At 41.8% G+C, this 12,932-nt stretch overlaps 1 pseudogene; it reads left to right on the top strand.

The window, feature by feature from the left end:
• The first annotated feature begins 2,835 nt into the window (after positions 1-2,835).
• LOC134336999 (craniofacial development protein 2-like) lies at positions 2,836-12,149 on the top strand (annotated as a pseudogene).
• Positions 12,150-12,932: the final 783 nt, after the last annotated feature.

The following is a 12,932-nucleotide window of genomic DNA, read 5'->3' as shown; positions in this document are numbered from 1 at the left end:
CCTGCACTCAGCCCATAACCCTCCATTCCTTTCCTGTCCATATAGCTGTCAGTTTAACTTTAAACGACAACATCGAACCTGCCTCAACCACTTCTGCTGGAAGTTCGATCCACACAGCCACCACTCTCTGAGTAAAGAAGTTCCCCCTCATGTTACCCCTAAACTTTTGCCCTTTAACTCTCAACTCATGTCCTCTTGTTTGAATCTCCCCCACTCTCAATGGAAAAAGCCTATCCATGTCAACTCTATCTATCCCCCTCATAATTTTAAATACATCTATGAAGTCCCCCCTCAACCTTCTACATTCCAAAGAATAAAGACCCAACTTGTTCGATCTTCCTCTGTAACTTAGGTGATGAAACCCAGGTAACATTCTAGTAAACCTTCTCTGTACTGTCTCTATTTTGTTGACATCTTTCCAATCATTCGGTGACCAAAACTGTACACAATACTCCAAATTTGGCCTCACCAATGCCTCGTACAAATTCAACATTACATCCCAACTCCTATACGCTCTGATTTATAAAGACCAGCATACCAAAGGCTTTCTTCACCACCCTATCCACATGAGATTCCACCTTCAGGGAACTATGCACCATTATTCCTAGATCCCTCTGATCTACTGCATTCTTCAATGCCCTGCCATTTACCATGTATGTCCTATTTTGATTAGTCCTACCAAAGTGTAGCACTTCACACTTATCAGCATTAAACTCCATCTGCCATCTTTCAGCCCACTCTTCTAACTGGCCTAAATCTCTCTGCAAGCTTTGAAAACCTACTTCATTATCCACAACTCCACCTATCTTAGTATCATCTGCGTACTTACTCATCCAATTTACCACCCCATCATCCAGATCATTAATGTAAATGACAAATAACACTGGACCCAGTACAGATCCCTGAGGCACGCTGCTAGTCCCGGCCTCCAATCTGACAAACAGTTTTCCACCACCACTCTCTGGTGTCTCCCATCCAGCCACTGCTGAATCCATTTTACTACTTCAATATTAATACCCAATGATTGAATCTTTCTAACCAACCTTCCATGTGGGACTTTGTCAAAGGCCTTACTGAAGTCCATATGGACAACAACCACTACTTTACCGTTGTCAACATTCCTAGTAACCTCTTCAAAAAATTCAATAAGATTTGTCAAACATGACCTTCCATGCACAAATCCATGTTTACTGTTCCTAATCAGACCTTGTCTATCCAGATAATTATATATACCATCTCTAAGAATACTTTCCATCAATTTACCCACCACTGACGTCAAACTCACAGGCCAATAATTGCTAGGTTTACTCTTAGAACCCTTTTTAAACAATGGAACAACATGAGCAATATGCCAATCCTCCGGCACCATCCCCGTTTCTAATGACATTTGAAATATTTCTATCAGAGCGCCTGCTATTTCCACACTAACTTCCCTCAATGTCCTTGGGAATATCCTGTCAAGACCCGGAGACTTATCCACTTTTATATTCCTTAAAAGCTCCAGTACTACTTCTTCTTTAATCATCATAGTTTCCATAACTTCCCTACCCGTTCCCCTTATCTTACACAATTCAATATCCTTCTCCTTAGTGAATACCGAAAAAAAGAAATCGTTAAGAATCTCCCCTATCTCTTTTGGCTCCACACATAGACGTCCACCCTGATTCTCTAAGGGACCAATTTTATCCCTCACTATCCTTTTGCTATTTATATAACAGTAGAAACCCTTGGGATTTATTTTCACCTTACTTGCCAAAGCAACCTCATATCTTCTTTTAGCTTTTCCAATTTCTTTCTTAAGATTCTTTTTACATACTTTATATCCCCCGAGCACCTCATTTACCCCATGCTGTCTATATTTATTGCAGATCTATCCTTCTCCATAATTATATTGAAACTAATGGCATTGTGATCACTGGACCCAAAGTGCTCCCCAACGCAAACCTCCATCACCTGACCTATCTCATTTCCTAAAAGGAGATCCAACACTGCCCCTTCTCTCATTGGTACCTCTATGTATTGCTGCAAAAACCTATCTTGCACACATTTTACGAACTCCAAACTATCCAGCCCTTTTACAGTATGGGCTTCCCAGTCTATGTGTGGAAAATTAATATCTCCCACAATCACAACCTTGTGCCTACTACTAATATCTGCTATCTCCTTACGAATTTGCTCCTCCAATTCTCACTCCCCATTGAGTGGTCTATAATACACCCCATAAGAGTTACTGCACCTTTCCCATTCCTCAATTCCACCCAAATAGCCTCCCTAGACGAGCCCTCTAATCTATCCTGCCAGAGCACCACTGTAATATTTTCTCTGACAAGCAATGCAACTCCTCCCCCTCTTGTCTCTCCGATTCTATCACTCCTGAAGCAATTAAATCCAGGATTATTTAGTTACCAATCACACCCCTCCTGTAACCATGTTGTTTAGTAACCAATGAAACCATCATTGTTTTAACTGCTATGGCAAATAAACTCCGTGGCCATTTTATGAAGTACTTCCCATAACTAATAAATTGGCCACCAAGTGTACATTCATGGACTTCTGCTGCTGTATCCTATTAGGTCAGGTTAGGGCCTTGCCTTGCTACTGGTGCCACGTAGCCCAGTACTACCTGTCTCGGGTTGGGTTGTCAGCGACTCAACTGACACACCCCCTGGTGCACTTCGGTTAACCGGGGAGGAGGGTGTGTAGGCACCCAGCAGGACTAAAAACAAAACCCGTCAAAGGGCAGATGAACTCTTTGTGAGTCAACGGCCACCTACTGTCTGTGTGAGGAGTGGTGTGCCACACAGTCTTTCGTTTTGTGCCTTGTAAGGCATTATGATGACAGACAACCCAACAAACCCTATACTTCCAGAGCCGGGAGTGCTCAGGAACTCTGTGGAACACCCAGACCCTGGCCGAGACAGGCAGTATGAAGATGCAACCTCAAACCACACGGGGATGGTTGAGTCCGACAAGGGGGCCAAGCAAACTGCGCATCTTTTGCGTTGTAAGGTAAAAACAATCATCTCAACCTTCAACGCAAACTCCATCCGCCTCTTGCCCCGATGCACAGAGTTGGCATCACAGGCAAGCAGCTACGAGATCTCCACCCAGGGGATCCAAGAACACCGTCATGTACACCCTGACCAAGAGACAAGGTTGACAGAGGTAGAGGGGATGCACCTCATCACCTCGTCCACATGGAGACAGCCAACGACGATGTCAGCACAAGGTGGAGTAGGGCTGATGTTGAACCACAAGGCGAAGGAGGCACTGAGGGGCGGAGTCTCAGTCAGTGACAGAATCCTTACTGTGGAATTTGACGGAAACCCAGCGACCTCTGTCATCATCTGTTACTCCCCGCACAACTGCAGCAAGGAGAAGGAGGTGGAGGCTTCTACAGTAAACTTCACGAAGCTGTCACTTCAATACCGGCACATAACTTCCTGGCTGTGTTCGGCGATTTTAATGCCCAGGTCGGACTGGAAGATGTTCCATACTCATACCAAGACTTTACCAACAGAAATGGACAATATCTAGTTGATTTCATCCAGGAACACAGTCTCATTGTCACCAACACACAATTCAAGAAGCGAGCTGGTAAACTGTGGACATATGAAAACAGAGCTTCCATCTACTGGAAACAGCTCGATTACATCCTCGTAAGAACAAAATGGCGTAATTGTGTGATCAACACAGAAGCCTACAGCACCTTCAACTCGGTCAGTTCTGACCACAGAGTAGTGTCAATGCAAGTGAGACTGAGTCTGCGGCAACCCAAAGCCACAGGTTCCAAGGAGAAGGTAGACTGGAAGGCATTCTCCTCACAACCTATTCTTCAAGCCCAGTACACAGTGGAGGTGAGAAATCGCTTCGGCCCACTGGAAAGGGGGGAGGAAGAGACTGCCACCGACCGCTAACAACGGCTCATAGACGGACACACAGATGCAACAAAGAGTTTGCCTACTGTGAAGCGAATCAAGAAGAGTCGGATCTCGAAACATCCTGACGTCGTCGCAGCAAGAAGTGTGGTCAATGCTTGTCATGCCGAACTTAGAAGGAGTGAAACAGAAGAGCTAAGAGACAAATTCAGGACAGCAAAGAAGAATCTCTTTCCCACCTACGACTAACCGAATGAAGAGGAACTAGCTGAGAGGATTAGAGAGGTAGAGGCTGCTAATGAAGACAAGCAGCATGGTGCCTAGTCAATGAGATCAGTAGACGGAAGAAGTCCCCATCAGGTCAAATAAGTGGTAAAACAGCAGAGGACTGTGCCCTGACATGGTTTATCCACTTTAAGAACCTGCTGGGAAGCCCTCCAATGATCATGGAAGAAGAAGAGGACAAACCCATGATACTAACGCAAGTCGACATCGATGACGGCCCATTCACCATTGAGGAACTGAAGAAGGCCAAATATGCACTCAAACAGGGTAGGAGCGCTGGTCCAGATGGGATACCAACAGATGTCCTGAAGAACTGCGACCTGGACGATATCTTGCTGGACATATGTAATATGGCATTGATGAAAGGCAACAAACCAGAACAGTGGTCACTACCAAACATTATCCCAGTCCCCAAGCCTGGATCCCTCACGAAGACAGATAACTACTGCGGTATCAGCTTGACTTGCATCTTAGCAAAGCTTTACAATCGGATGATCTTGAACCGGATTCGCATCGCCATTGTACTCGGTCTTTTTAGTGTTCAGGTGAAGTCCAACTTTATTGCACTCAATTTCCACTTTTGTCAGTAGCTGCTGTGCTTCCTCCATCTGGTCAGAGAGCAGGACTATGTCATCTGCAAAATCAAGATCAGTGAGCGTAATTGGTCTGACCCTTTTGGTTCGTCCTGGTTTTATGGTAAAACCAAGCTTGTCATGATCTTTAAACAACAGGAATTCTGCAGATGCTGGAAATTCAAGCAACATACATCAAAGTTGCTGGTGAACGCAGCAGGCCAGGCAGCATCTATAGGAAGAAGCGCAGTCGATGTTTCAGGCCGAGACCCCTCATCAGGACTAACTGAAGGAAGAGACTCTTCCTTCAGTTAGTCCTGACGAAGGGTCTCGGCCTGAAACATCGACTGCGCTTCTTCCTATAGATGCTGCCTGGCCTGCTGCGTTCACCAGCAACTTTGATGTATGTTGCTTGTCATGATCTTTCGTAGCTTGACGCACAGCGTAATCAAGGACGATTATAAAGATGTAGGGTGCCAGAGTGTCTCCTTGCAGCACTCCAGCTAGGATTCAATCAGAATGATTTTCGGCAGAAGCGCACAACAGTAATGCAAATACTTGCTCTCCGTAGGATCATTGAGGAAGTCAAGAAGAACAACCTACCAGCCGTGATTACGTACATCGATATTTGCAAAGCTTTTGACTCCAATCACCAAGGTAAAATGCTGAAGATCCTGAAAGCTTACGGAGTGCCAGACCATCTACTGAGAGCAATAGAGTCCAGCTATACCAAAACCATGGCGAAAGTTGTATCACCAGACGGAGAAACAGCAGTGTTCGAGCTCCTAGCTGGTGTGCTGCAAGGAGACACTCTGGCACCCTACATCTTTACAATCGTCCTTGATTACGCTCTACGTCAAGCTATCAAAAGATCATGACAAGCTTGGTTTTACCATAAAACCAGGACAAACCAAAAGGGTCAGACCAGTTATGCTTACAGATCTCGATTTTGCCGATGACATAGTCCTGTTCTCTGACCAGATGGAGGAAGCACAGCAGCTACCGACAAAAGTGGAAATTGGGTGCAATAAAGTTGGACTTCACCTGAACACTAAAAAGACCGAGTACATAGTCATAGTCATAGTCATACTTTATTGATCCGGGGGAAATTGGTTTTCATTACAGTTGCACCATAAATAATAAATAGTAATAGAACCATAAATAGTTAAATAGTAATATGTAAATTATGCCAGTAAATTATGAAATAAGTCCAGGACCAGCCTATTGGCTCAGTGTGTCTGACCCTCCAAGGGAAGAGTTGTAAAGTTTGATGGCCACAGGCAGGAATGATTTCCTATGACGCTCAGTGCTGCATCTCGGTGGAATGAGTTTCTGGTTGAATGTACTCCTGTGCCCACCCAGTACATGGCGTTTAACTGCGACGAAGGTACTCTCAAGACCGTAAAGAATGATATCATTAAGAAATTTTTTCACTTCAAGTACCTCGGGTCAAGAATGATGAGTTCGGAGAAGGACATAAAGATACGGAAGGCGCTGGCGTGGAGGGCTATGAACGACATGAAGGAAATCTGGAAGTTGAACCTGACCAGAGGGCTTTAAAAGAGGATTTTCATAGCAATCATAGAGTCCATTCTCACCTACCGATGCGAGACGTGGACACTCGCCAAGACTATGCGAAAGTTTCTAGATGGTTGCTATACACGAATGCTCCGGATGGCTCTTGACATGAGCTGGCAACAGCACATGACAAACGTCAAGCTCTATAACGACCTACTGATGCTCACCACTAAAATCGAGGTGAGAAGACTGCAACTAGCAGGGCACTGTCTACGCCACCCCGAGCTACCTGCCAGCCTAGTCATCATATGGGAGCCCAGGCATGGGAGGATGAACCCTGGGTGCCCTCCCAAGACTATGGTCAACACGCTCCTAGAAGACAGCAGCACGGCTAATGTAGATGAACTGAACACACTGATGAGAGAGAGGGAGAAGTGGAGAGTCCGTCATCGTGCCTGATGCCAGCCCCCTAGGCCTGAGTCGACGTAGTAGTATCCACCTTAAGGTTCGACATGTTGCGTGGTCTGAGATGCTCTTCTGCACACCACTGTTGTAACGTGTGGCTATTTGAGTTACTGTTGCTTCCTGTCAACTTGAACCAGTCTGTCCATTCTCCTCTGACCTTTCTCATTAACAAGGTATTTTCACCCACAGAGATGCTGCTCACTGGATTTTTTTTTTTTTGTTTTTCATACCATTTTTCATAAATTCTAGAGCCTGTTATGTGTGAAAATCCCTGGAGATCAAAAGTTTCTGAGATAATCAAGTTCACAGGATTGTTTAATGTTATTTCCAGTACATGAGAACCAGAAATCATTCCATGATCAAAGTCACTTAGATTACATTTCTTCCCATTCTGATATTTGGTCTGAACGCCAACTGAACAATGTCTGCACGTTTTTATGCATTGATATACCTCCACATGATTGGTTGATAAGATATTTGCATTAATGAGCTGGTGTACAGGTGTCCCTAATGAAGTTGCCACCAAGTATATATCATAGCAAGGTACTTATTTCTATATACAAGCTAAGGATAAAATTATTTTTCTCTAATAGTTAACAGAAATTAATCAACCTTGAATGCTTATGGTTACAATGGGGAGTATTTATTCCAAACACATGCACAATTCTTGCAATCAAATACAAAATTGGAACCATGCAGTCAGCAGTTAAAGAAATTGGTTCAAATTTGGCAGCTTCAGCAGAGCTGAAATCCCACATAAAAGATATAATGGTGAATTTTATGAGTGGATATTGCTGGCATCGAACACTGCTAGTTGGCAGTATCTATCAGAAACTCAGTTTGCACTGTACGTTTAATGTTTCAACTATTTAGTAATGCGAGCTCAGATCTCAGTATGTTCTGGCAACTGCAAAGTTTCCCCTGTGGCGGTACAGCTTCACAAAATCTTTCGACTTTTCCTTGAAACACGGTGAATTGCAATTTCACCATGGCTTCATTATGACAGGGACATTAGTGCTTCTGGCTAAACAATGAGCAAATTGCAACCATGTAAAGTTTTGATCGATCTTCAGTGTGCATTGATTACACCAGCACTTCTCCAGGTCTGAATGTGGATTGTAGATTGAACTTAAATAACAACTCCATGAGCGATGACCTTCCATTTGACTGCAGAAGCCTGCAAGTGCATGAATGAGGCTCGAAATCGGTGGGAATTAACATTCATTTTGCGTGGCTAGAGTGTAGATGCGAAAAAGGAGGTGTTTGAAAACTATATGTGATTTAAAGGAAGCATTGCAGCTACATTGTAACTATAAAATTGTCCTGCTGTTACCTTTGATCTTTAGCATATAAAAATGTCATGTAATATTGGGTTGGGCAGGCCGCCTCTTCCAAGTGTGTCTCAATATCATGCCTGTGGCTCTTTGTGCTGAATAAAACACTTCTATATCTATTAGCTTCAGTGTCTCACCGGTGACTTTGTTCATGTAACAACACCACCTCTCTCTCTCTGAGAACCTAACACTTAACTGCCCACTGGGGCTAATTAACAGCAGCCAGTTAACCCACCAGCCTGCACCTCATTGGTGTAGAGGGAACTTATACTTTCACAAGTAGAATTGGCAAATTCCACACAGACAGCCGTTGAGGTCAGGATTGAGTCTCTGTGAATCAATGGCTCTACTATGCCGTTGTGCCACCGATTTAAAGCACAGTTTTCACTTAGTTTTAGGGTTTTCACTCACTAACTTTCAGTGAGGAGAGAATCATACATGTAGAGTCTCCGATCAAATTTAAGAGTTTGAGGAGATTTACAAATATCCCTTACAAATATCCACAAATGTATGATGGTGAGCATTCTGACTGGTTGCATTACAGGCGGGTATGGAGCCTCCAAAGCACTTCGCAAAAAGCTGCAGAGGGTTACAGATTCAACCAGCTCTATCTCTGGCACTACCCTCCCCACCATCGAAGATATCCTCAAGAAAGTGGAATCCATCATTAAATCCTTCAGAAGCTGGAAATCTGAACTAAAACACAGAAAATTCTGAAAATACTGAGCAGGTCAGGCAGCACATTCACAAGGAGAAAAGGAGTTAGAGTTTCAAGATTTTGACCTGTTAAGCATTTCCAACATTTTCTATTTTTATTATAATTGTATTACAGTATTATATGCCTTAAACAATGAAAAACAAATCCCAAGCTATTTATAACAAGGAATGACACACTAAAATAAGCTTATAATCTTAGCATTTGCAGCTACAATATACTATTCTGCTTGAATTTTATACTGGAAAAAACCGTATACAAACTGCCAAGGTTTGTATTCCCTATACCTGACCATCGTTATTACATGTCAGAATGAACAATGATTTCAATAGCAACTTTTAATGTTCCAACAGTGTATCGTTCTCCCCAGTCAGAAAAGTTAATCTTTGAGACAATTATGCAACTCCCAGTTAACAGATTATGCATCTATTTTTGACATAAACTGATTATATGTACATCATCAAAGGCCTTTTGAAGACATACATGTCTAATATTACTGTACAAATTTTGCTAGCATTTCCCCTTTATGAATCTCTAACAGAAAATTAATTGTTCTTAATAATCATCTCTATTAGTATTCCCACAACAGACACTGTAGTTATGTATTATATCTCTCTCCCTTCTTAAACCACATTATAATTTTCAAGTTTTTTGCATCTCTATAATAACCAAAATAAATATTAAAATTGCATGAGAACTGCAGCTATGTCCATCTTAATTTTCCCTAGATTCCTCAGATAATTGCTTTGCGCCAGGTGAGTATTCATTTCAAATGGTTCCAACCTTTTAGTTCCTCTTTTTCATCAGTTGTGTCCTTTCAAATACAGTGGATTCCAGTAAACTGGGACACATTAGGACCAGTATATTTTGGCCCAAGTAAGCAGTTCTCCCAATTAGCCGAAATTTCATGGAAATAGTTAAGAAAGATATACAAAAGACAAACTACCATGTAACTAAGTAATGAATTATGTACTTAAGTGAAATACAAAACAAATTATGACACTATCAATACAATTCAGCACTATAAAATTTTATCTCCTAATAGTTTTTGATGGAGGAATTCATCCAGTGTTCTTTTGATTTAATGTAGGTGAACAAAATCAACACAGACACCTAGTGTAGATATTGGACTGCCTTCATACAATGCTATCGATGATTGCATCCTCCAAATCTTCATTTTCATTGTAACATTCAAGATGATTGTCAATACTTTCAAATTCTTTATAGTTCATAACTTGTTGAAGTAGTGAAATGATTTCATTTTCACTCCCGGCTGTTTCTGGCATCTCCAAGCCTGAATGCTTGAAACCACAGGAAGCAAGACAGTTCTGCATTGTCTTACTGCTTATTTCTCGCCAACTATCAGTGACAAAAGTCATTGCTTTTTGAACACAAGCACACACAACTGACGCTATTTAGAAACTGTTTACTTTAAGCATGGTGTAGTATTTAACAGTCACACAAATGCATGTTTCTGATGCTATGTTGAAACTATTCGGCAACAATCTCCTGCTCCATTTATGCAGCCCTAATAAACAAAGGGAATCCAGGCTATTTTCTTGATAATGTCTTTGTTCTTTGTCTCAAATAAGTGGCTGCCTCAATTAACCAATGGTCCAAGTAACCACAATCTACTGTGTATCTGCATCTACCACTCCCATTGCTCCCCTTTCCTACTTTCATTAACTTCATCTGCTTCTTTTGTCAAGAAGGAATTATTCATTCATGAATCATTTTCCTGTACTATTAATATTTGTTCCTAATAGTTCACAGCAATCATTGAACTGCCTTTTTTATCTGTTTGTAAAAGGTTTTGAGTTCCTTTTTATGTAAGTTACCATATTATCCTATATTCTTCCTCGAATTTTCTCTACATTCTTTATCTTTGATTTATTCTGAATGTGGCACTAATAATATACACCCTTTTTGCTCTTAACTTAGCTTGTATTCACTGTCATCCAGGCAAGAACATGCTTCATTGGATTCATACTTTCTGCTTGCAGGTCAGTGGTTGCTGATTTACAGTTTTTCTGGCATTTTTAAGCATCCACAAAAATTTGCTCCATTACCCAAAACATCTGCAGTACTTATCATGTACTGTTCCATTAATTAATATCATTTGCCTTCAGGTTTTTAAACATTTACTTATTAAGTAAGGCATGTAAATATTTAAAAATTATTATAGGGAATATTTGATTATTTAATGAGTCTACTAGAGACATTAGTGGAATATGTTTTTTTTATTGATTAAACACAGAAACTGTATGCCCCCTGCTCTTAGTGATAATAAGAACTAACTATACCCCTCACTATTTAGAGGTCCACAGAAGAGATTTTAAACTTCTTCAACCACATTACATTTCTGAGAGTTTTGTTTTCCTGTCCCACTCAAAACTTCTACATACTTATTATGAACATTTTTAAAAGTGCTGTCCCTTCTTGCCTCTCTTGTGCCACCTAAGAATATGAAAGCCTAGGGTCTGCAGCAAACGGCTAGATATTTAAGTGCTCCTTGCAGCTATGTTTTGTAATTCCAGAAATGAATTGAAAGAAAAACACAAGAGCTGGGAAAAAAGTCAAGTTCATTTTTCTACTAGTGAGGTGCTCACATATGACCTGGTGGCATAATGTCATGTGCCATTCATGTATGGTACTTCTTACATATAACCAATAATGAATTACGTACTCCAAAAAAGAATGCTTAATCAAACAATATATTTACAATATCATTCAAATATTACTAAAATATTAAATACAGGACACTCCTCCCTGCTTAGCTATAAGCAACTTAATATAGAATACATCTCAACTATATACACAGTACAGTATATATAGTTGTATTCTATATAATGCAACTACTATATACAGATATCCATGGCATAGTAAATCTTAAATTGTACCATTCAGGCTATAGATTTATTCACTGTGGAGGATTTCTTGCTCTTGTGGGATAGAATCTTTTCTGACAAGGTGGAGTGGTCACTCTGTTTGGTAGGTGACATTTGTGGCTGTGAAACAATCTCAAATTTTGAGGCCTCCTCCACTGAGGCCTCTCCATAGGGTTGTAGGAGTTGACTCTGGGACTGCAGGAAGTGGTTCTGACACCTCTGCGCACCTTTCTTCACTAACAATTGACTCTGCTCTCCTCAATTGCTCGATGCGTTGTCTCCAGATGACTCCAGTGGCAATCTCCACTGTATTGGAGAGAGGTGCTGTTCTGTCCTTAGCCTTTCCGAGTACCCAACTTTTGATCACCTCTGTCATCCCTCACCAGGGCTGCTCGTCCAGGAGTCAAACATCAAAACTCCTCAATATGTCTCAGCTGTTTGTCCTGCATACTCCTTCTGAGACCGGGTTTGAGGAGACCCAAGAGTGTGCGTAAGGGACGACCCAAGAACAGCATAGCAGGTGAGTTGTTGGTTGTAGAGTGTGCGATATGCAAGGAGGAAAATGGCGGGCTGCTGATTCAGTGTTTGCCTGTTGTGTTCTGCTGACATTGCTCGCAGTGTATTCTTTAGATTCTGGACAAACTTGTCCGCCAGGCCATTTGTAGCTGAGTGTAATATTTCTTATTCCATTCACTTTCAAGAATGACTGACAATCTTCCACAGCACACTGTGGTCCATAGTCACTGATTAAGTGTCTGGAACACCAGCCCTTGAGAAGAGGCTTCTCAACACATCAACAGAGGCTGTGGTGAAGGCTATTGGAAACACTTCTGGCCAATTTGTAGCTGCATCCATGATTACCAAGAAATTTATGCCCATGAATAATCTGGCAAATCCACATCCTCTGCCAGGGCAATGCAGGTCATTCCCAGGGATGGAGAGGTGCTGCCCTTGGCATCTTCTGGATGTGCTGGCATCCCGAACAGTGCATGGCAGGCTACTTGATCTGTGGATCTATCTCAGGCCACAAGACAATGCTTTGAGCCAAGGCTGTCATTTTGACCATGCCTAGATGACCAGCCAATAACTCCTCCAACACATTAGCTCTCAGCTTCGATGTTACAAGAATCCTCAATCCCCACATAAGGCAACCCCCGTCAAGGCCAAGTTCATTCCAGCACTGGTAAAGTTCAGTTTATTATCAGAGTCACCACATACAACCCTGAGATTCCTTTTCCTGAAGGTATATTCAGCAAATTATAGAACAGTAACTGTAA

Source organism: Mobula hypostoma, chromosome 23 (assembly GCF_963921235.1).
Source record: "Mobula hypostoma chromosome 23, sMobHyp1.1, whole genome shotgun sequence".
Lineage (NCBI taxonomy): Eukaryota > Metazoa > Chordata > Chondrichthyes > Myliobatiformes > Myliobatidae > Mobula > Mobula hypostoma.
Note: the sequence above shows the minus strand (reverse complement) of the source record. Positions and strands in the feature narration are given on the sequence as shown.